Raw genomic sequence first — 20278 nt, 5'->3', positions numbered from 1 at the left:
GATAGTGCTGCAGAAATAGACCGTGTATATGTCTATCTCTCTTTTTTCTTAAGGCATATCATATCAAAACACTGAAACATTTCACAATAGAGAAACTGATTAACCCAGCCTTTTCTGAACTTCATTTGGACCCCAAACCATTTTTGGCTTAACAACTGTTACCATCCTAGGAATATATGCTGATCATGCTTTAGCAAACCACTGCTTTATAAATTTTTTTTTTTTAAGGCATGTCTTCTACTCCCAAAATTTATCATTTTTGACCAAAAAAAGAAAAATTCCATAGACATAAAAAAGATTTAACAAGACACATTTAGAATAGTATTCTCATCAAGTACCCAAGCCATAAAGAGGAAAGCAATTTTAAATATTTATGGAGTTTGTAAATATCTTTCATTACGTGTGGGAGGACACAAATGATGCCCTGCTTTTTGTGTGTGTATGTTTGTATGTGTGTATGTATTTATGTATTTATTTAATAAACATATACTGGGCCTTTATTATGCACCAGGCACTGTTCTAATCCAAATAAGGCCCTCAACAAGTACCCCAAACCAGCCCAGCCCGAGTGGATGTGGCAAGTGTTATACCAGCTGCAGGCAAAGCTTGTGAGAACACAGAGGAAGTCAAGAGTCAGTTTTCCTGGGAAGAGGGGAGGAGAAGGGAGGAGAATGGACTTCTCAGGGGAAGATGATAATAGTGCTGGCCCTTGAAGGGCGAGTGGACTTCCTTTCAGTAGGTAGAGAAGTAAGGAAATGACATTCAGGCAGTGATAGAATAAGATGAAGAGCAAGGAGGAAGAATAATGACCAGTTCCCTTGTTGCCCCTAAGACACCATATCATTTCCTACCTCATCCTACGGACCAGTGGGAAGAGCAACCTTGAGAGTGTGAGGGAGAAAGAAGCAGCAGCAAGCATAAGGTCATCAGAGTTCACCTTCATCCTAAATCCCCTTCCCTAATCCCATAGCTGACTCAGGCATCCTGTTGGGATACTGTCTGTGATCTGGAAGTGACCGACACAAGCATACCAGAGGCTACAGGGTGTGCAGGTGTAAGAATGGAGGGTCCTCTGCACCCAGCCCGGGTTTTCCATAAGCACAGCCCCATTTGTTAAGTGAGGAGGGAGCTTCTCGATTTCACCTTTCCAGGTGAAGAGAGACCGTTGGCCATGCCCCCAAGGGTGCACACTTAGAACCAGCAGCCACTGCAACACTGCACTGCAAGCCCTCCAGTCACAAATCCCTCTGCGTGGCACTCCTTTCCAATCACCCCTCAGCCTTCACCACATCAAAGTGCCTGGCAGATTCCTCCTGGGAAACACACACTCCTCCCTCAAGTCCCTTTCCTGTCATAGCAGTAGAAACTAAACTCCCTCTCCTTCTCTCCACAGACATAAAACTCCACAAACAGTAACGGCTCCTAACAGAGCACCTAATGGCATAAGTAAATCAACCAGAGCAACACACGCCCAGCCTCCAGTCACCAGCCAGCACCCACTCCAACCCAGCCAGAGGTTTATTCTACACATCTGGCTGCCACTCCAGCTCTCCGTAATTATTCAGAAGGAAACCGGCACCTCCTACCTCTAAAGCGCTTAGCAAACCAGATTTTTATTTCCCAGGAGATCCTCATCAAGCAGGTCAGGCTCATTACTTCCGTTTTAACTGTGGAAGCAAAGGCAAGTACATAACCAGACTGTGGTCACCCCAGCCTGACACAGAGCAGGGACTAAGACTGATGAACTTCTGTCAGATCCCTTCCACCCTAACACACACACCAGATGACAGGCCCCGAGAACATGCACAGAGAAAGGAAGCACTTGAGTAGAAAGTCCATCTGCTCTTTTAGGAGCTTTTGTGCTGTGGTATTTTTGTTTTGTTTTGTTTTGTTTTGTTTTGCCAAGATCTTAGAATTCCATGACTATTTTTAAAATTTTTGAGATATAATTCACACGTCATAAAATTCACTCTTTTAAAGTGAACAATTCTGTGTTTTTTAGGATATTCACAAAGTTGCACAACCATCACCATCTAATTCCAGAACATTTTCATTACACTAAAAAGGAGCCCTGTACCCATTAGTAGTCCAAGATGATATTTCAAGGAAGAAGGTGTTCTTCTCCAAGGTCAGAGGAGTGGTGATGTCCAGGAAAGGTGCAGAAGGGTTTGGGCAGAGTTCTCCCACAGGGAGGTGGGCTGAGAGCACAGGGTCCCTGGCCTTGGCTTCCAGGTCAGCGCCCTGAGCCTCTTCATGAATTATTCAGGCCCCTCACTAAGGACCATGATATCTTCATTCTACCCAGAACAGACTCCCCATAGAGAGCAGAGGGTGGAGGGAGGACACCACGCCTGCCAAGGGTACCCATCATTTTTTTTAGATTCAAGATAATTACAGATTAATAGCTTCTTCCCTAGCTTTTTTTTCCCCCCCTCCAGGCAGGTTCTAACATGGAAAAGCTAAAATTCTAGACCAGTAACTTACGTGCTTATGCTAAGTCACCCGTGGTTTTATAAAGCACAAAATAATCCAAGATTTAGAAAGAACGGGAAGACCCAGAAAGAGAATAACAGACGAGACTCAAACAGGGTCTCACTGTGAATTTGATCTTAAATTCTGCAGTGAACAAAAAAACTGACCTTGGACTCTGGAAGCCTGGCCAGTATCAACCAATGTAAAACCACACAGGGCACAGTAAGTGTCTTGTGGATTTCTTCACCAATGGGGCTGAGAAGCAGAGCTGGGATCATCAATGCAATCAGGTTGGTCTGCATGTCAGCAGGATATTTCAAGAAGAGGAAATGCTCAGAAATTGCTTTACCAATGCAAGTCTGTCCTGAGACTCCCTAAGGAGCAATTTTGGGAGGTGATAAAATAGCTCTCCAGGCCAAGGCCTCCTGTGGGCTGCAGATGAGGTTCCGGCAAAGCCTCTGCCACAATGTACTGAATAAAGCAAGGGCCCATGGGATCTCACACAGTCACCTCAAGACATCACAGGGGCATAAGCACCATGCCAGCATCACATCCTGGGGCTGGGATATCTAGAAAGGTAAGGCTGCCCTGACTTCCAGCATGTTTGCTCATCCTTTCTACATCTCTCAGCATCTCCCTAAATTCTGGACCTGCCTGGAAAACACAAAAGCCAGGGTGCCATTTATTATTCTATACAGCAAATATTTTTAGAGCACACTGTATTTACCACATTCAGCAAATTGTGCTAATGGTCCCCGCACTCAAGGAGCTTCCCATCTAGTAGGAAATTTAAGACATGAAAAACAAGTCTAAAAAGGAATAGCAGTGCTGAGTGAGAGGGGAGAAGTTGGCCAGAGAGAAACAGATGGGAAGGAATAAAATTGGAAGAATGTTAGGGAGACAATTCCAGATGAAGAGAATAATGTGTACAACAGAACAGAAGGATAATGCATGTTTGCAGAACCTCAGGAGGTCTGGTTAAGCTGTGGGGTAGGGTATATGGAGAGAAAAATTGGAAGACTGAAGCTAAAAGTGCTTATTGGTATCACCTCTGAAAGGGTTTAAATGCTAGTTTAAGGAGTTCAGAGCTAATGGAAAGTCACCCATGGTTTTATTAAGCAGAAAATAATCCATGATTTAGAAAGAACAGGAAGATCTAGAAGGAGAATAACAGATGAGACTCAAACAGGGTCTCACTGTGAATTTGATCTAAAATTCTGCAGTGAATGAAAAACTGACCTAGGACTCCGGAAGCCTAAGTATGGTCTGTATAACTTTGAATGAACTGCCTAGCTTTGAGTTTTCTCATCTGCATAATGAGGATCTGGGTAGATAAACATCGAGATCCTTTTGTAGCTTTAGCATTCCATGATTCTAAGTCCAAAAGAAGGTTCCACACATGAACACAAGTAAAGATGATCATTTCAGAGTCCCAGACAGTGTCAAAACTTCTCTCAAGTCTAAACTTTGCTCCACCTCTCCTCTGCCTCTGAGCACACGGTGAACAGGCTTGGGATAATCTGATCAGAGCCTTTAAGACCCAAGCCCAGTCTAGTGAGAAAGATACTCATCCATCCTGGTACAGACAGGTGGTTTCTGAGACGCAAAACAAAACAAAAACTTGGAGCTCCTGCACACAATTGAGAACAGGGATGATGGGACTTTAGGCAGGGAAAGTCATGGCAGAGAATAATGTGGGAATGGGGAAAGGCAGAGGGAAGGGAAGTAAGACGGAAACATTTTTAGATTAGGCTTAGTCATTGTTCTAATGCTAGCTGTGAGCTTGTAGCAATGTCTCTTTGTGAAGTTAGCCTAGAGCACTCAAAACTTTGTTGCAAAAATTCCTCTTCCAGGTATTACAACTTGCCCCTACCATTTAAGCATCCTGTTCCTTCTTTGAACATCCCCTCATGCTGAGAGTCCCTGAAATGGCCTGCTAAAACAACACATCATGACTGGATCAGAATTTCCCAAAAAGACAACCTCACAGAGGACAAAATTCTTGACAATTTAAAGCCAAATGTGGATGTGAACTGGGGAAATTCTCAAGGATCCTTTAATTCAACTGAATAACTTAAGAGTGGCTCAGAACACTTTTGGCATTCTGGGACTCATTCTCACTTCTGGCAAGTCTGAGTTTCAAGTTGAATCCAGCTGAGCAGTAATGAGATTGCTGAGGTTGCTGAGGTCAAGGCAGGAGGAAGCATTAACGTGTCAATTCTTAGCCTCATGTTGAGGGCACTTGATGAAGTGACCCTGCAGTCTTTCAAGGTTGAGGCTGACACCCCCTGATGGCCGTTACTGACTATTAAAAGACTTTGCTTAGATCAGGATTTTCAAACTTGCCATTAATCTTAGAACCCTCCAAAACTGAATATGGCCTCCAAAGGGTTCCTTGGAAGAGAGAAAAGAACAGGAACAACTGGAGGACAAATAAAATGCACCACCACGAACGGCCTCTGCTATTAGGGGATTTGGGGTGTCTATGGATTATTAGTTTCACTTAGTTGTTTTTCAGTTCTACTGAGTGTGGCATTATGTATAGCCTTATATTATTTGAGAAAGAATTACAAAGCAGAAGGACCATCTCTAAAAATAGATTCTAGCCATACCTCCACCCTATGCTATAGCATGTGATGTAATAAAGATTAAGCTCCGAACTTTAGTAGTGATAAGGTGACTGTCCAAAACTAAGAATAACAAATGGGACTTGTCTATCAGATAGAGACTATCATTACGGTTACCAAATATAGCCCTGTGATAGAATTATCCCCTTTCTTCTCTTCTTTCTTACTTTCCTCTTTTCCCCCCTATAATTTCAGAGTTTGAAAGATATTGATGGTAGGTCTAGTTTCCCACATGGTTTCATTATGGTCTTCTAACTGGAACTATTAACAGTGGTATTAACTTTCATCACCTTTGTAAGAAAATAACCTGCTTAAGTCAGGGGTTAATAACAATAGGGGATCACTAATTATCCTGTAAATCTTTACCCTGGTATCAAACATGACCCAAGTCTTTAATGTCTCTAGAACGACAGCCTCTAAAGACCTCAACTTGTTCTATAAACATAATGACAGCAGCACATTAGTGTCCTCACCATCTGTGAAGAAAGACAAGGGACAGATGAAAAACAGACAAAGGAGAAAGATACAGGGAGAGAGGACAAAGACAAGAGAAGTGAGGAAAGGAGACTAGCCATGGATGCAACGTCCCTTGGGTGAAGCTAGATGGTCCTCTCTTCGTCATAAGGACCATCTGGCATGGAGTTCTGAAGTGATACGGTCCCATGTCCCAGAGTAAGAACCACATAAAGCAGGGTGCCCTTCTGGGCCTGAATTCAACCAGCACTGATGGCAGGAACACTGACAATCTGCCTGAAGTTTGAGTCAATATAGGACTGGCTAAGTGACCAACAAAATGGGAGACAGCATAGCTAGAACATTCTTTTGTGAAAATGGGCTGATTTTCAGAGTCCAACTGGGAATGGAACTCTCAGCTTGGTTCCTGTATTCAACTCGCTCTCTGCCATGGAGCTGCTTCCTATTGTCTCATTCTCTCTTCTGCCTCCAAACAGCCTTGAGCAATGGCCAAGGAACTATGTGGAGCAAGAGCTTTATAACAAATTAGCTTACAATTTCACAAATCTCTCACCTAAGAGAAGCAAAGGAGGTTCCTTTTCAAGGAACTAGAACCTTCTTGACTTGCTGAGATTTGGAAGAGAAATTTCCACTTGTGAACAGGTGAAGGATGATTGGATTTCTATCCCCCCTTCTTGGTGACATTTGTCTTAAATGGCAAAAACAACAGAGCCTCAAAGCATTAATGATCCAGTGATGAGAAACAGAATGGCAGGTTAAAGAGCATTGGACTGAGATCAAGGAAAATGGGGCTGCTGTAATCCCTCTGGAGTTCAGTTTTCTCATCTTCAAATGATGGGACTAGAAGACTTATAAAGACTCTCTAACCATGTTATTCAATGGCAGGCAACCGGACATGACACTTGGTTCTAGTTAGACCCCAAATCGAGGGTAGGCTGAGTATATTTATGCATGCCAACTGGTACAAGTCTCTGCGGAAGTGTTGCAAATCAGACTTTCCTCTTGGAGTTTGGAAAGCTTCCAGCTCAGGTCAGCCTATCAATTTATAGAGTAAGGTTCGGCTGTGTTGAAATTCATGATAGTGACCTATTGAACCACCAGTCAACAGTCCCAAATGAGAAAGCCTCAACTCCAAATATGGATGCTTCTGAATGATTTCCAAAGAGCTATTAATCCTTGTTTGACTATGCTTTTGTGGACAAGAATAGTCTCGATAAAGAAAACTGCACCCGATCTTTTTCTGCAGCCCCACCTATATCTCTTTATAGAGCTGTCCTCTAAAAATCCTGAAATGCTAACAACCTTTTACAGCTGCCCACCGACCCACTTCTCTTTTTCCAGAAGAGGCTAAGGTGGCTCAAATGAACCAACGCAGGAGGCAGGAGTGATGAGAAAAATAAACAAGGATGCTGGATAGCCCATAGCATGTTGTCTCTGGGGTAGGTGGGGAGGAGATGCAGGAAGCAGAGGGTGGCTTTTTAAATCAGGCTTGATGGAAGGCGGTGGAGCTTTCTATGGATGCTGCTGTAAGTAGGTCATGCCATGCTACTCTGTGCTGGCATGAATAGCAATTGAGCAACTACACGAACATTCTATTTACCTAGCCATGGAGATGAAAACATTCCTGTGGGGGAGAATGCAGCCAAAAGCTTCTGACACAACCAGAGAGATGAGGAAGCATTCAAATGGTTTGTGATTTCATCCAAAATGGTTTTGCTTGTTCCCACCATAGTGTTTCTCTGGATCTTTTCAAACCTCTGCAAAGAGTTTATCCACATGATACTCATTAAAGTCTCATTTGAATGGGGAATAAAAAAGCCCAAAGCTCTTTGAAAAAGGCAGGGTTATCAGAGTTTCAGATGCACTGGTAAGAGGATTTTTAAATATATCTACTTCTATTCTCCACTGCCACCTGACTGACCTTTGTAAACTGAGATAACAACATGCATTTAACAAAACCTGACATCAAGTAAGATGTGAAATAATATTTAAACTCCATAATGTTAAAATATGTATTTATGGATCATTTCATACACTGCAATGAGAATAAGTCATTTTGAAGCCTGAGGTTTCATGATTGGAATTTCTGATTTGAGATTTGCAAGTCCTTGGGGACCATTTGCCTGCAGTGTGGCATTAGAAGCAATATGGACATCTGGGTTTTGGAAAGTCAAGGCACTAGTTGCAGGGTGACTATAAAGAAACTGCCTACCAGACCCAATGAGAGCGCCATTCATTCCAAACCCTCTCTCTTGTACCCTGGACTTTCATTAACAAAGAGTTCAATATGGGCTATAATTCTCTGGTCCTGAATATTTTCAATAACATCCCCTCTATGGCTCTCATCTTAAAGAATGGATGGAAAAAAGTGAATAATGACAGAATATCAATGCAAGTGACTTACAAAATATTACCTGTAAATGACTTACAAAGGCAGAAGAGCCTATTGCTTGTGCTAAACTGTCTTGTTTCACCTCCATTTCCAATTAGTTCCCATCCACTTGTATCTCTGTTCTTATCCTCTGTGCTTCAATTCAACCAAGAATGATACACCTATTATGTGCCTTGCTCTGCTAGGAAGCACTTTCAGCATTCCAGAGCTCACTTTATCCTCAATGACCTTTTAATATGGGTATTTATATGCCCATTTTACAGATGAGAAAATTGAGTCCCAGAAAAGTTTACCCAATCAGTAAATACTAGGAAAAAAAGAGGGGTGGGGAGGGTTCAATCCTAAGTCTCCTGACTTCAAGGCCATTGTTCCTTTCCACTATCTCAACTCCCATTTTCTCACTTTGCAAATCTCAATCCCAGGATAATACAAGTGTTTAGCAGTGTCTGGCATATAATGAATAGTGATAAATATTAATATCATCATCATTATTAATATTGTTTTGGTTATCATTATTGCTATCACTCACAAGGATCCTAAAATTCAGCAATAATCCTTGACCGAATTAAGCAAATGGTACCTTTAAATGACTGCAACTGTTGAAGAGTCTCCTTATGTCCAGGAATCAGCTGAAGAATCTGGACCAAGTCATATTTGCATCTTTCTCTAAATGCTCATTAGCAAACTGATCACTCCTTGGGTAGCTCTGCTAAAGCTCACTCACACTATCTTTGCTTTAAGGCCCAACCATGGAAGCTTTTGCAGAGGGATGCCATGCTATCCATGCCCATTCAAGGCTGGCACACAGGGCCAGCCCCAGTGAGCTGGCTTTCAGGCACTTAGCAAGATACTCACAGATTAAAATGGGCAGGCCGTCCCAGAGGGAGATGAGAGTGGTATTTGGGGGTCGAGGAAGAGGCAAGGAGCAAAGGAAGACTATATTAAAATAACAGTTAAGCTTCCTTTGGTGGTGAACTGAGTCCTTGACTGCAGACTAATCTATGTAAGTGCCTTCCATTCTCATCTTCATCCCGGGGAATGAGGTTTTCCATCCCTTTTCCCCCAGACCCATGAGATCCTGGTGCTCACCACGAGCACACCTTCTTGCACACACACACAGCTGGGGAGCCCGTGCATGGTCACATCTCTGTGCTCTTCTCTCTAGGCATTTTCTTCCTCCAGAAAAGGTGGTCTAAGTGATCTCTGAAACCTCTTCTTTCATTTTATTTATGATCTCTGAAATTCTCTGATTTTAATCTTTATCTTCCTACGATCTCTGAAATTCTCTGATTTTATTTTTCATCTTTCTATGATCCTATGGCAATTGCCAACCTGAAGGCTGGGTATAAAATCCACAAATTGGAATTATTTCTCAGTATGGTTAAACCAGTGTTCCACTTCCATTAAAAATGGGGAATGGTGAGCTGGTATTCAGAAAAATACCCCAAGTTACGACAGGGTGAAGAAAAGAAGCCGTGATAATCTTATTTATCTCTGCTATGTTCTTCAGCCTCAGAAAGGGGAGGAGAGTGGAAATTCCACAAAGACTCAAGCATTTAAAAAATCCATTGTTATAATCACTGTGTTATAACTTGCAAAAGGCCTTTCTTTTAAGTCCCCCTTTGCATTCATCAACACTGTGCAGGAAGATTTTACAGAATGAGAAAAGGAAGGCCTAAGAGAATAACTGACAATCTGAAGGGTTAGAAGTAGTGAGTTGTAGATAACAGGGTTCAATCCAGCCTTCTGTCTCCCAGTACAATGCTCTTTTTACCAGACTGTACTGTCCTAGACGATGTTTATTTACACTAAGAAATCATGAGCCGCTGTGCTTGCACTTCAGCTTAAAGAATTAGATTTATAACAGATATGGAGGATCAGATCTGCTTCCTTCTTTCTTCCAGCCACTGGTCTAAAGGCTTTCTTGGCACTGCCTTGGGCCCATTTCTCCAGGCTTTTTATGTGCTTATTACAGAAGAGGTGGAGATGACCTCTAAATGACCCAACAGATAGACAGATAGCCTCTTGAAAATGTTGATCTAACCATCTAGTCCCTGCTGGGTGAATAATTTAAAAGGAATACAAGGACACTTGATCTCTAAGGTGTGTAGCTGCTCAGCTGGGAATAACATATATTGACAGAACCAGTCACTGATATCTTTCCTCTTTTCTTTTTCTTTTCCTCATTTCTTTATTATTACCTTCTTTGTAACTTCACTTGGTTCTATCTTAACTCTAAAGCCCTTTGTTCCGGTTTGCTAATGCTGGTGTTATGCAAAATTCCAGAAATGAATTGGCTTTCATAAAGGGAGTTTATTTGTTACAAGGTTACAGTCTGAAGGCCATGAAAATGTACAAATGAAGGCATCAACACAAGTATACCTTCACCAAAGGAAGGCCAATAGCATCCGGGAAACCTCTGTTAGCTGGGAAGGCATATGGCTGGTGTCTGCTAATCCCAGGTTGTGTTCCAGCTCCACTCTCAGCTAGTATGCATTCTTCAAAGTGTCTTTCTTGGCTGCAGCTCTCCAAAATGTCACTCTAAGTTGCTCTGATTTCCTTCTGTTGGTGAGCTCTTTTATACAACTCCAGTGATTACATCAAGACCTACCCTGAATGGACAGGATTCATATCTCTATGGAAATAATCCAATTAAACATTTAACTCACAGTTGATTGAGTCACATCTCCTTGAATACTGAATCAACAGATTCCAACCTAATCAACACTAATACATCTGCCCCCACAAGATGCATAAGAGAACATGGCATTTTGGGGGACATAATACATCCAAACTGGCACACCCTCCCTCCTCCAGAGGCCCTCCATAGAAAACACAATTAAAGGGGCTGGCTGACAGTGGGAAATGAAAGCTGTACATTCCATAGGACAGATGTATTCTAGAACACCAGGTGAAGTCTGTTGCCATTTTGCTTTTGTCCATGGCTTCCAGTTTTTTCTTCATTGTGCTGGTCACTGTTCCTCCATGTATGTCTGAATTTGAGTGTTTATATTATCACATATACTTTATGGTGCCAGGGAATAGTCTCCTCTTTTTCTCATCTCTGTCTACAAGAGTTTGAATTCATGCTACAATAGGCCTACAGTTCATAAGTGATAAGGCTGAATCTGATGAGAATAAAGTAAGACAACTGATACTTAATTATTACTATTGTCTTTCCCAGCTAACTTTTAATGAGCACTTGCCATGTGGTAGGCACTGGAATACACACATACATAATTATTAAGCTACTTGATGGTCTCCAAGGTAGGTACTATCATTATTTCAGGGTTAGCAAGGTGAGGCACAAAGAGGTTAGATAACCACTGATACAACTTCAGCAATGTGTCTCTCAAAACAGAACAAACTCTTTCTGTAGTCACACCATTTCCACTTGCCAACTAGTACATAGTTGATCCAGTAGGAGATCATCAACATCTAAGCCAACACATCGACCTCACCTCTTGCCACCACCGACTCATGGAAGAGGCTATAGACACAGGGTGGTGACAAGGTAAGGAAGGCCATATCCTTGGTATAATCTCCCATGGTCATGAGAATGGGGAGTGGTGACATATAAACTGGGACCTGATAATCTGTCTACATATTCTCTTCCTTGACCTCTATCAATTTAGGAGTATGAAGGCAGCTTAGAGTTGCGTGTACAAACATCAGCCCCCAAACACATAGTGTCTATCGACCCAATACAAAATAATGACTAATGCTTATGAATTATTTACTATGTCACAGGCACTATATAAGGGCTTTTGAATACATTAATTCATTTCATCTTCACAGCCATACTACGAGGTGCATAGCAATTATAGGTTAAACGACTGAGGTACACAGAGGGTAAGTAACTTGCCTAATACTATACATTTGGCAAGTGGAAGAGCCTGGATGCAAAACAGGATGTCTGGCTCCAGAGTTTGGATCCTGAACCAATATACTTTCCTTCCCTGCACTTATAGGGTATCCTAATATGTACTCCCTATTGTAAGACTAGATTCTAATTAACCAACTTGTTCACTGTATACTCCTTGCCTCTTTTCTCTTAACTTTCTGTCATAGCCTTGTTACTAATGTTATACCTTAATGGGAGTTACATTCCTTCTGGAATTTAATTTTTCATTTTCAGCAGTGCTCCGCACACAGCCTCACTGGAACATGCCCTGCAACTCCCACCATGGGTATTTCTCCTCATCTGATGCAGGCTGAACCTACCTGTACCAAAGATCAGAAATTAGCAAGTAGAGGTGGCACGGACATTTCCATTTTCCACCTAGTGACACTGGCCCATTAATTAAGGATGTAACTAAAGGAATCCTAATTGAGTTTTGGAAAATGAAAAAAACAGAGCTAGATTTTCTGCTTCTGCTGTGCAAGAGCACACTCTAAAGGAATAAGCTATAAGTTTCATAAACAAGCCACTAGATTGTGAATAAAAGTGATATTAACCCATAACATTCTTTGAAATTTCCTCTCTAACTACTTGTTGGATTGCACTTGGAAAGTTGTTACTTTATGTATCTATGTTATATTCCACAATAAAAATGATTAAAAAATAAACTGCATTCCTTATTCCCATTTAAAAAAAAGTGATGGTAACTGCAATGAGGGAATTAGATTAAGTCAGGAGATAGACAATTAGAGACATCTGTAGAGGGTCTATACCTTCCCCATGTAGTTCTCATTCTATGACTAAAAAGGCACAGAGCTGGAAGGAACTATGTGCCAGGGTACACATATCCTCCCTCACATCCACCTTAAAACTGAGGTCAATCTTGGCTTCCTAGCAACTGAGTATGTCTCTTTCATTCATAAAATATTCAGAATCTTTTTTGTTTTGTTTACTGCATCTATATTTTCTGATTCACCCCTTGAGAAATGAGCACCATATAAATACTGCATACTGGGTGAAGCAGTACTTCCCTGCATTTGTCCTAAATTCACCTTCACCGAGTTTCAAATAGAGCTTTGAACTCTAGCTGTTGAGTATTTGGTGAACAAGTTCACATATAGTTTATGCAATAAATCTGGATCACATCCCTCTCTTAGTCTTTGACTTTGTGTCTTTGCCTTTGTATAAGGGAGACTCACTCATTTGCCTTTCATCCTTGTTCAGCTGTTGTGTCTAGTGTGTGCCAGGCATTTTATTCTGCCTTCATAGAGCCACACCCACTTCCTGCTGACCAGATTTAGCTGCTTTTCTGTGCGCTTTCTCTGGGTTCATTAAATGAATCCCCTAGAGTAAAGTAATGCAGCACAGCAGAAATAGGATAGATTCTAATATTAGAAAACCTAAGTCTGAGACAAGGCTACTGCACCTAATCTCTCTGAGATATTTATGCCTCAGTTTCTCTTTCAAAAAATAGAGATAATGCAAACTTCTCCCTTGCAGAACTGTTAAATGGAAAATGCATATAGAAGTGCTTAGAAACACACAATGTTCTCTTCAAATATGAGTTACAGTTATAATTAATAATAACATTAAAGCTTATTAGCAAGAATAATTTATTTTAATCTTGGTAAAATTTCATTATGGTTCTACCTAAGTGCAGCATAATATTGTTTCCTATTCCCTCCATGATGACATTTTGTTCACCTTTTTAGCCAGGGCAGCATTTTGGGTCGATGTTTTCAGAGAGTGGTTTTAATGAACTCTCGGTTATTTTCCTGAATCATTAATGATATAGCAGAGAGCCTTTTTCTTTTTCTTTTAAAGCTATAACTAGAGTTTTTATCTGTAAGGGCATTACCTTGAAGTCCATCACATGTAAATCACCTCCTTCTCTTCCACCCTCTAAACATGGAGTCTTACCCTGTCATGGTCATGTCCCCATCAACATAACTTTTTACTATATAGGTAGCTTCACCTACATCTTTTATAAAGGCTGTAAGTTATACTGCTTTTCCTTTTTCTGAGTCCCTGTTTTTCTTTTCCTTTTTTTTTTTTTTTTGATTTTGATATTTAAAAGGTTCCATTGTTCCAAAACATGTACTAGATAGTTTTGATTTCTTCTCTAGCCATTTTATCAGTTATTCAAAAGGTAATTGATATCCCATTCTGTGTTAACCTTGGTTTTTCATAAAGACCTGGATGTGGATTTGGTGGGGAAAAGCTTCTGACATAAAGACAGCTTTTCTTTTTCCGGATAAACCTTACAAACTTATGTGAGGGCTCCTTAAACTGCAATAGAAACTCCTCGCCCATCTGCCCCATCCTCTCAGAAGCAAACCAGAAAGCCTACACCACTTTGCCCCTTGGAATGAGGCAAATGGAAAGGGGGAAATAAAGCCTTTGCTAAGATCATTTGGGGAGGAATGGGAGAAGGGTACATGTTTCCCATCTAGAGTTTTAGGACTATGTCATAGATGATAAAACTAAGATGAAGGGACTTTAAAAAGTAGCTGGCTCTGCCTCTTCAATTACCCTGCCTAGGAGGAAAGCTTGTCATCAGGGCTGAAGATGCACTCTGTTCCAGAGATTGATTGGAGTAACAGACTTTTTCGTCCAATCTAGATTGCTTCAGTTTTACTGGAATTGAAGCAGGCCATAAACCTATCAGTGACTCAAGAAAATTGAAGCAATTAAGTCTGCAGGTGGGCAGATTTGCCATATTAATGATGGATCTGTGTTAATGTAAGGTACAGAAGGCTTCTGCATGGCTCACTCTCAGCTCTGCCAGGGGTCAAACTACCTTGAGGAGGCCCTGGGACTCCATAATGCTGACACTGGGGAGTCCCATTGGGGAGACACCTCCATACTCTCACACAGCCTTGCACCCTCCCTTCCAACCCAGCACTGGCTGAGGATGCTCAACCACTGCTGCCAAGCCCAGTGAAATTACTTCTTGGAGGCTTAATTTGATTCAGGTGAATAAAATGCTAGTTAAAGTTAGAAATAGAAGGAGTATAATTTGCAGACCTGGTTTTGGAGTCAGACAGACCTAGTCTGCTTTGTACAAGTAATTTAAGCCCCAGAAGAATGATACTATCTACTTTATAAAGTTTTTGCAAGGAGAAAATGAAGTAATATGTGTAAAGCTCTTAATGCAGCATCTGGTAGCCATGGTCACTTTAACGATTTCTCCTTTTCTGACCTTGAAAACATTTCAGCTGCTGGAAATTAATTTCTAGTCGCTCCTCTTAGTCTGCCAGATTAGTTCAGGGTGAGGGACAGTGTTAAGAGAGTTTAGGAAAAGACAGGTAGGCTAGTACACTGGAAGTGTCAATCCTAGTGCTTGCTTGCTGCTCCTTCCAGAGGAAACTGTCCCTCCACCCATAACTCCTTCTTTAGCCCCTCTTTCCACATGATCCACTCAGGGTGGGCACCTCACCAAAGTGCAGCCCTGATGTGTATTTGGGCAGCGACCCATGACATGACCTGGCACAAACAGATGAGCTAGTCAGACTCTCACTCCTAGGAATGTGAAATAGGGAATATGGAGCAAATCAGGCATAAATCAGTATAAGCAGAATTCAGAGAGATGCAGAGTAAAAGCACAGATGGGGAGTCTGGGCTGTAAGGGCCATTTCAAGTTGGAGAGATGAGAAAATAGGAAAAAAAAAAAAAAAAAAAAAAAAAAAACCATGAGTAAGGAAAAGCTCTGAGGTAGAGGAATGACATAGAGCATAGTGGGAAATGCTAAATGTGATGGCAGGGAGAGGAGAAGGAGCAGATGTGTGGCAGGATATAAGGTACGTTAATGCAGGACAACCAAGGGATACCCAAAGCCCTGGATCTGAGACCCCTCAAACCATCTTGGACCCAGGTCCACCTGCCCTGAGGTTTGGCAGGCGTATAGCTCCTGCTCCTGCATTTCTGGGAGTCACTGCCTCCTAATGGGCACCCCATTACTGAAGTAACTTGACTGAGTCTCTGCATCTTGCAACCAAAAGTACCGCCCTCTAGAAGATCCGGCAGGCCCAGGGAATTCTCAACTCTGGCCCCTCACTAAATGGTCTTGATCACTGCATCCGAGCAGACCTCTTCTGATCCTCTATCACATTTGACAGACGAGTCATTTTTTTTTAATTTCCCCAGAAAAAATAGGTTGCTATACCATTTGATAAGAGAAGTCATTAAAAAAGTGTCTGTTTAGACAGTGAGAGAATAAACAAGGCCCCAGATTTCTTCAGAATTGTGTCTTTTAAAAATAAAGGTATAGCCCTGAAGCCTTTCATGTAATTATTTTTCCATCTGCAAAATGGGAGTCATGGTAGCACAAACAACCTCAAACCACAATATGTCGTATCTGTAAGACTGTGAAACACACAGGCAGATAATAATGCTGGAAAGGCAATGCATTCTCTTTTATTATAAGAGAAAAGATTTTCCTTTGCCAACCCACATAACTCAACAGTCAGCAATAATGAGAGAGGAAACAAAAAAAAGCACTGTACATGACAGCTAAAATCAGAATTTGATAAAATATTCTGCTTCTAAAAGGATACAGTCAAGTAAAAAAAAAATCAATTTGAGCAGAAAAAAATCTGGTTTGTTTATTAGTTTTGCTCCTAATGCCACCAAATGGACCTCAATCTGAAATGGCTTTTGAAATCAAATTTGCTGTTCTCCATTCTGCAACTTACTCTTTATGTTAATTTGTCTGCACCTGCAGGGACAAAGAAACTGGCAGCACTGAACATGAGATCCAGGAAGAAAAAGCAACACAAAGATTCAGGAAATGAAACCAGGACTAAATCATATTAGGTGCATAAAGTTTGGACTTTTTTAAAAAACAAATGAAAGAGAAGAACGAATGTCTGAGGGAGTATTCCTGTTGTAAAAATGGCAGACTCTTGGGGAGGGAGACGGTGTGTTTTCAGGTCCCAAAAAAATGGCGGTGTGGGGCATGAGATAATGATGGCAGCCACGCATTGGGGGCCACGTTAGATCTCTCTCCCATGCTTAACTCCCTTCAATCATGAGTGGTATTATAAAAATGTCACAACAAGTTTCATCCTTCAGAAACTCATCCTGCAGAGATTGGGGTTAATTCCCCCTTCCCACTTAAAAATCTTTTTATTTGGAGCATTTATATATTTAATGGAGAAATTGTAGGTTTACAGAAAAATCATGCAGAAAATACAGAACTCCAATATACTCCCCTTATTATTAAAACCTTGCATTAGTGTGGCACATTTGATGAAAGAATTCTGCCTAACAATTGTACTATTAATTATAGTCCATAGAATACGTTAGGGTTTACTGTTACGTTTTTTTTTTAATTTTTATTCTAGTAACACATACACATATACACAACCTAATGTTTCCCTCTTTTAGCCACATTCAAATACAGAATTCAGTGCTGTTAATTATGCTCACAATTTTGTGCTACCATCACCCCCTCATGGAGCTCTATTTTGAAAGAAGAGGTGCCAAGATTCCATGATTTTAAGGAAAGGACTCAGTCACCATTTTCCCTTTTTTACCCATTATCTGGGACTGAAAATACTTTCCTCCTCCTGATTCCCTGCCCCCATGTCATCAGATGAATTCTAAAGTGTAGCTGGAGAACAGACTTAGTAACCTAGTCATCATAAAATCTAACGATACAAGTATTACAAAAGAACTTAGAAACACTGGCCTTGTTTTACAGATAGCCAATCTTCCAACAGCATAAACTACACACACACCCATTTAAAAAACAACAAAAACTGAGAGGTTATTTGGTTATTTTTGCCCAAGGGTACACAGAGAGGTAGCTCATAAGAAACCCAGAGAGAGAATCCCAGACCAGGGCTCTTTCTGTTATACTCTACTGCCTCTCAAAAAAAAAAAAAAAAAGAAAGAAAAACAAAAGAAAAAGAAAAAGAAAAAGAAAAGAAAAAGAAAAAGAAAGAAAAAGAAAAACAAAACAATTGAAATTATAATTTTTATATTTTAGGATGCTTCTACTTTGAATATTTTCTCTATTGCTCCGTCTAGGATGTTTAATTTCAGACTCTCTGCACTGTACAAAGCATTGTCAAACTTCAAGTTCTGTCAACAGCTGCTAACTGTTGAGGTCCAATGAACACTGTGAATGTTGTGTGTTTAATGCTCAAGCAAAAATGTCAATTCCCATCTTAGAATTATTAGACCTAAGGAAAAATCAATTTGACATGTAAAATGTTCAACAGCCACACTCCTACTGTCTGTCCTTCCTTGTCCCCTCTGAAGCATCTCTTCATTCCTCCTTTTTCGCCTATCACCAGTCGTAAAAGAATATAGGAATCACACACCCCAACACAGGCTCTGTTTAAAATTAAACTAAAAAGAAATCAATTTTTTACCCACTGCTTGATTTTCATTAGACCAGCTGTCACTTCCTTTAGACCAAGACTGGTTTCTTATAGGAATTTAAAAAAAAAAGGCTACTTTTCTAGTTAGTAATTGCATGGAGTGCATTTCTGCAGTAAATGACACAAAATCATTTATGAAGTAACTTTTTCTCATTAATTGCAGCAGAAAGCCTTCATACCCCACATTTGTGAAATTGAAGAAATGGAAAATAAGAGGTTAATTGACTTTCTCAAAATCACACCATGCAACAGGATGAGAGTTAGGGTTCACAGCTCCTGCTACTTCAATCCAATTTGTTACTGGAGTCACAGAGGAATGTCTTTTAGTGAAACTTCTTGAAATCTTATGTCCCTAATTCTGTTCTGTTTCCCTAGGGAGGAAACGTAGTGAAGGGGAAAGAGAATGTGTTTTAGAATGACACAGACGTGGTTAGACTCCCAACTCTGACATTTGCTAGTGATAAGATCCTAGGCGACTTACATAACCTCAGAGCTCCTGTGTCTTCACTTGTAACATGTAGATAATAACACCAACTTCCAATGGTTGCTGTGAACAGGAAATGAGTCCATGGGTCAAGCATACAGCAGGCACTCAATACATGTATGCTCCTTCTGTTTGTTTTTTTCTTTTTTTTACCTTGCACAATTAAAATATAATTGAGCAACAAGAAGACAGATGGCAAACTTTCTCAACATTGAGGTCCTGTCCTCACTTATTTCCAATTACATTGTGAGCGCTAACACTTCAACTTGTAAATGAGATAAATTTTATAGAGAAAAACACACTGATGGTACCACTTTAAATGTCAGGGGCTTCCCTACCGGGCAGCAAGGAGTAGGGAAAACTTGGACTAGATAAAGGAAGACTAACGATCTCTTGCGTAACTCGGCCACTAGCAGGCTGTGTGACCTTTCATTCGTTCATTTGTTTATTTGTGTCTTTAAAAAAGCATTTTACTGAGTCCTAATTTGTGTGAAATACTCAAGGCTACATATAGGAATGAGATTGCCTACTAGGAGCTTATACTGCAGAATGGGGAGACAAAAAAAAAAATTATGACTGCAATAATAGGGCTGTGACAGAGATATACACCGGGCGGAGTTGGCGGATAAGGAAAAAGTGGCCAATTCTACCTGAGGAGAGATTATTAAGGAGGCTTAAAAGAACAACTGATACTTTCACTAAGTTTAGAGATAAATAAATGGGGTTGCACTGGGCAGAGTATGGATGGCAAGAAGGAAGACATTCTGGCTACACTCTTGGCTAACAAACAGAGCCACGTAATAATTGCAGGGCACTTTCTGAGAATATCAAGATGGCACTTGGTTATGCTGTACAAAGCTGGAGAGCTTTCTGGAGGCCAAATCATAGAGGATGCTGTGTGCCATGCTGAAGAGTTTGAATTTTATTCTCCAGGCAAAGGAAAGTGAAAGACATGACCTGACTTGTGATTTTATAAAGGAAGCTCTACATTATAAAGACCAGAAGGGCAGAGATCAAAGATGGGACTACTGAAGAGTCCAGCTAAGAATGATAAAGGCTTGCCCTATGATGATACCAGTTGGAGAGGAGAAGATGGAAAAGGTAGAAGAGAAATTGAAGGGGAAGAATTAGAGTGAGTCATTGCTTGGAAGTGGGAGTGAGGGATAGGAAAGACTCATGGATACCCCACAAGACGAGGGTAATCTTTATGCCTTTCACCCACAGAAGAAATACAGGACAGAGGGGTGGGTTTAGGAGGTGGGAATGTGGATTTGCTTATGCTGAGTTTGAACTGCATGTTGGACATCCAGGTAGGAATGTCCCATAGACATGTAAATGTACACATCAGAAGTGCATGGGAAAATTCTAGGCTAAAATCATGCACAAATTATGGCAACTTGAATACATGGGAATGAACAAATTCAACTAACTGTGTGCAGTGTAAAGGTTAGGGGACAAGGAAGGTATCCAGAAGAACACCATCTGTTTCAGTTTGCTAATGCTGCCATTATGCAAAAAACTAGAAATGGATTGGCTTTT

General features: G+C 40.8%; 1 protein-coding gene across 1 annotated transcript in view; it reads right to left on the bottom strand.

The window, feature by feature from the left end:
* ASTN1 (astrotactin 1) overlaps window positions 1–20278 on the bottom strand; it is a 360836-nt gene that overhangs the window by 232998 nt on the left and 107560 nt on the right. The gene's annotated exons all lie outside the window — the stretch shown is intronic.

The sequence above is a fragment of the Choloepus didactylus genome, chromosome 2 (genome assembly GCF_015220235.1).
Source record: "Choloepus didactylus isolate mChoDid1 chromosome 2, mChoDid1.pri, whole genome shotgun sequence".
In the NCBI taxonomy this organism is placed as follows: domain Eukaryota; kingdom Metazoa; phylum Chordata; class Mammalia; order Pilosa; family Megalonychidae; genus Choloepus; species Choloepus didactylus.
The sequence above is the reverse complement of the archived record's forward strand: the minus strand, read 5'-3'. Positions and strand labels throughout refer to the sequence as shown.